Here is a 5,354-nt window from a genome sequence, read left to right as displayed (position 1 = left end):
CCAGCAATGTACCTGTTATCCGACAAGGCAGAAAGCCCCGTGCACGTATTCTTCAGGTGTTCTCAGTGTAATGTGATATACACGTGGAAGGAACCCTATGGATGAAGTTTATAAACGTCATTCTGCTTTCTGTCAGCAAACATTCACTGAGCAACTGTAAAGTGCCAACCGTGGGTTTAGGTGATGGGAACATGGCAGGAGACAGAGACGTCCCCTGCCCCACGGCTCCCACCGCCACTCTCGGTCTCGTGGGGAGACGGTCCTTAAACACACGCACAGATCTGCACCATGACTTAATGCAATATGGTATGTGACACTATAATATACAAAATATCACATTAATATATCATTATACATAATATAAAGTACTGTTCTGCCTGGTAGAAATAATTTATAAGAGGAAAAGTAGAGCAACATGAGAGAAATATCCACTCTAAGTCCAGGGAAATATAAGGTAACAGGTTTTTGATACTCTCTGTGCAAAAAGTTAGAAATATTTGGGTTAGATCATTAATAGTTCTAAGTCATACACCTGTATCATCTGGGCTTCTCCACAGAGACAAAACCACCAGGATATGCATAGATGGATAGATAGACACGTAGATAGATAAGTGGATGATACGTGGAGATAGATAGATAGATAGGGATATGGATATATAGATACAGATGTCTTTTTCTCTTTCTCAAGACAGAGTGAGAGGGAGATACTTATTTTTAAAAATTGCCAGTCTGGGCAATATAGCAAGACCCTGTATCAAAAAGAAAAAAGAAAGAAAGAAAAGAGAAGAGAAAGAGAGAGTGAGCAAGAAAGAGAAAGAGAAAGGAGGGAAGGAAGGAAGGAAGGAGGAAGGGAAGAAGGGGGAGGGCTGACATGATTTGTAGGGCACAATCTGTCATCCACGATCTTCAGTCTGGTCTGAATGGACAAGGACAAGAGCATCCTGAGGACCTGGCTTACAAGTGGCTGCAGACAGAGGGTGGTCTGGTGGGACGGCGAGTCCCTCCTTTGCCCAGGTGAATGACAAGGCTATGTCACCTGGTGGAGATGTGCACCTGTGAATCCTCTTGTCCTCATCAGTGATTTGGAGGAGTGTGTGGAAACCACATCCCTCAAACCAGATCAAGTCTGGCTGTTTGTAGCTCACACACAACTTGAAATCTAAAGGCTACTCTAGAGGCACCGGGTGGAGATGAAATAATAGCAGGAAACACAAATTTGTAAAGTGGCACTAGCTAGACTATTCTTATATTTCAGTGAATATTTGCCAATCACCAACTATGTGCAAAGCCTGTGCTTGCCCCTGGGAATGGGGTACTAGACTAGAAAACAAGGTCCCAGCTGCCTAGCAGGACATACTATAAGTGGGAGAGAGTCAAAAAACCATGGCACTAACATTGTTTCAGTACAATGTTCATATATTACCAAGAACAGACTGGACCAGTCCCTGGACAGTTTTGCATAGATAAAATACGTCAGGACAGACATGAATATCGAGTTGGACGTCACGAGAGGAAACTGGCAGTGGACACTGTGCTCAGCATGTGAGAGGAAAAGAGGTGTTTGTGCAAACACAGACAAGCCCACAAAACCCAACACCACCCCTGATGGCTGCATGAGTGTGCGTGTGCCACACCCAGGTTAAGCAATGTCACATGGCATTGTCCCTTTGTTCTCTGTGCCATCTAAAGCAAGGTGGATTTGGATTTTTATTCATTTAAGATGCCACCCTTGAAAGTAGGTGTGGGAGCCAGAGCACATTCGAGGCAGAGGGACTTGGGATATTTGTCAAGAGGACTGTTGTTAAAACACTGAGAGCGTCTTTATCCTGAAGGGTGGGAGACATCACAAAGGCAGGTGTTTCCATGGTCGCACTTCCTGGTGGAGGGTCCGGACCCTACGGACTGGGCTGCAGGGGCATCTCGTCTGGCACCAGCCACGGGGATCTCCCGGAGAGGGGACAGGCGGGAGGGGGCAGCCACGCATGACCAGCATGGGTTGGGGTCTCCCCCTGGTGACGCCATCCTAGGGGGAGAGCCCACTGAGGACAAGATCATTTCACCCTAACCACCTCTCGTTCTATGCAAACACCCCAAAAGACACAAAGCAGGGTGGTGCCATCTGACACAAGTTTAAGTTTGTGCCACCCCAAGCAAAAGAAGATTCGAGATAGATGTTGGAGTGGTTTCAAGCTTCTGGAGAAGGCTGTATTTCCCCGGTGGACTTGAGCCCGTGGATTGCAACGTGTCCCCACCCCACACCCTGACACATGCAAGTTAGTGTCAGCCTTTCGTTTGGGATTGGGTGCCTGCAGGGGAGCTTCCGAGGGGACAGAGACCCTAGGGTCTGTGATCATGTGGGGGGAGTGTGTGCTCCCCAGAAAGCATCCAAGCAGCTCTTTGAGCAGGAGCTGCCACCCACAGGCAAGGGCACCACTCTGGGTTCAAGTGCAGGCTTTGCCTCTCACCAGCCCTGGCCACTCTCCTCCCCGTGCCTCTTCCGCTCCCAGAGGGACCCTGCGTGACCTTTGTCCGGGGCAGCATTCTCTACATCCTGTACAGTTTCCCCCTCTGAATTTAGAGCTACTGTGGAAGGTTCAGGTGGGGAAACAGGAAATGTGGTCCCTTCAAGGCTTCCGTGGACTTGATACTCTCTTGCCAGCTTGTTTTTCAGTGCTCAAACCATGTATTCTTCTAATTTAATATTGAAGGCATCATATCGCCTTTGACCTTTCAAATAATCATTACTCAAGTCAAAAGAAAACGAACCCCGTTTCCAACAATCAGCCACGTGGGAAGGTGTTTGTCTGTTGCTTTCTCCCTACAAGGCTCCAAGCTTCTGTGGGAATCTGTCCTCCTCCCTCCGTGGTGAGCTGAGCACGCCCACCCGGTCCCCTGTCTGTCCGAGCTCCTGCCGCGACCTGCCCGGCCCCACACAGATGGCATCTGTCAGGCATGGAAGCGTCACTCAGGTCCACCCTCCCCACCTGCTATTCAAATGAAGACATTGGCAGGGAGGAACACATTTTATAATGCGAAGTAAATGTCAAAACGAAGGAAAAAAGTCTATGCACATGAATAATAGAGGGAAGCTTCAAACCGGCATAAATCATTATTTTGCCAGGTAATTTTTTATATCTTTCCATGGTATCTTTTTTCTATTGATAAATTTATCAGTATAAAATATAGACTATTTTATGAAATGAATACATATGAATTTAAAACAAGGTACAATTATGGAACCACAGCATCACACAAGCAATGCCAGAAGTGAGTTTGAGCTGGCATCCCTTCCTTCAATTTACAGGAGTTTATTACTTTTGCAAAAAAGAAAAAGAAAAAAATTACTTTAGGTCTTATACACTCTGAATATCATAAGCTGGATAGCAATTTCATGCGGACAAAAATGACAAAAAAGAAAGTGTTTGCAGTTGTTTGGAAGCAAAGACCTATGCCTCTTGGCTTGGAGGATCAGTGACAAACAAGGGCATTTGCCCCAAGCGTAAAGCCAATCTCAGAGCTCGGGAGAGGCCAAAGGGAGGGGCACTGCCCACTTCCTCCTCGTTTCCTTTCCTCCTTTCTTTTTAAAGATGCTTTCTCTTGGACTACTGGAAGAGAAGAGATTTTGAAACCCCTTTACTTAAAATCGCAGCAAATATGGGGTCATTCTGATCATTTTCCTCTTGCATTATTGTGACTAGCAGTGCATGTCCATGTGTGTGCTGTAGGTACACAAGAGCCCACGTGTGCATGTGCATACTGAGTGCAGGAATTTGTGCATTTACTCATGTGTACACACACGTATGTGCATGCGTGTGGCTTCTGCAACTCTGTGCATGCAGGTGTGTGCACATAAGTGTGTGCCTGCGTGTGTGTCCACAAGCATGCCTGTGTGGTGTGTACTTATGTGTGCGCTTGGGTCTTGGCTTTACTTTAGCTGCGCTCCTCTGCGGAGCTCAAGGAGCAATCTTTTTAGAAGGCAAATCTGATCATTGCAAGCCCCGCTGGAACAGCTCCAGTGACCCCGTCACCGCCAGCATGACGTCCATGCTCCTTGTCATAGTGAGACAAGGCCCATTTTGCCTCCTCTCCGCCGTCAGCTGCAGTCACCACTCCCAGCTCTGCAGCGGAGCCAGCGCCCGTTGACCTGGGGGCTAATAGCGTTTAAGCTTCAGAGCCCCCCAGCCCCCATGGCTCTTTGACTTCATAACGCTGTAAGTTTTTCTCAAAGATTGTAGAACGTTGTGCTCTGCAAACTCTGCGTCCAGAATCCAGCTGTGGTAAACTGCTTTATTTCCCCACCTCTGCCACGTCGTCGATTCTCATTCCGGCACAGCTCATGTTCTGGAATCATCCTTCCACCTGCTGCTCTGGGTGAGCTTCCTTCCGCCATGCAAGGGCATGTCTGCCCCAGGCAGGGCGCCGCCCTCCAGAGAGCACACTGTGCTGCATTAGACATAGCATATTATGGACTGGGTGGTAACCATGCAGTATGGCAACACATTCTCTCTCCTATCTGAATGTCTAGCTGACACGTAGTTTGCAGTTAACAAATGGTAATTGGGTAAGTCCATACAAAATGCAAACACATTTTGATTTCAAATACATAAATTAAAATCAAAGCATTTGGAGCCTAAATCAAGTTACAGGTAATGAAGAGATAAATAACACTGATGCACCAAGCGATCAGGCTGGGTTGGTGGCCAGAATGACCAAGCTGCTGTCTTCTCAACGTGTGGCCCGTTCTGACGTCTGTCCTGGGAGCGGGGCCACATAGCCCGTGGTGGGGTGTGGGGTGCAGCCGCTGGAACCAACTGCCCAGCGGGGCTTCCTCTCCACCCTCCCCGCACCTGCGCCTTGGACAAGCCCTTCCCTCCCAGACTTGGCTCTGTCACCTATAAGATGTGCATAACACTGTCACCTCCCTCAGAGGGCTGTCATGGGCATTAAGCACGTCATAGGACGTCCTGGAGCAGCGACCGGCACAGAAGGAGCCCTCAGAGAGGCGTTATATTTACGCTAAGATCTTTCAGCCTGTGCCGTGGGAGCAAGTGAGAAAGGCGCTGATACAAAGGCCCGAGTGGGGTGGACACAAAAACATCAGGAAGGAAAGTGACTGCGTGGAGCCCGCGGGAGGGCAGGGAAGGGACCTGACGTGGGGGGCAGCGCCCTGCGCAGGACGTCCCAGCAGCTGAACCCGGAACATCGGCGCTTTCTCTCCCTTTCTTGTTTTTCTTAGTCAACCTTTACCCACCTGACGTGTGTGCATTTAGAACAAATGTATCCCTGACTGATTTGAGATGCCATAGGCATGCACGGGTTTTTAACTTTCATTGGACATGGTCAATATTTAGAAC

Source organism: Eulemur rufifrons, chromosome 17 (assembly GCF_041146395.1).
Source record: "Eulemur rufifrons isolate Redbay chromosome 17, OSU_ERuf_1, whole genome shotgun sequence".
In the NCBI taxonomy this organism is placed as follows: domain Eukaryota; kingdom Metazoa; phylum Chordata; class Mammalia; order Primates; family Lemuridae; genus Eulemur; species Eulemur rufifrons.
This window is presented reverse-complemented; position numbering follows the sequence as displayed.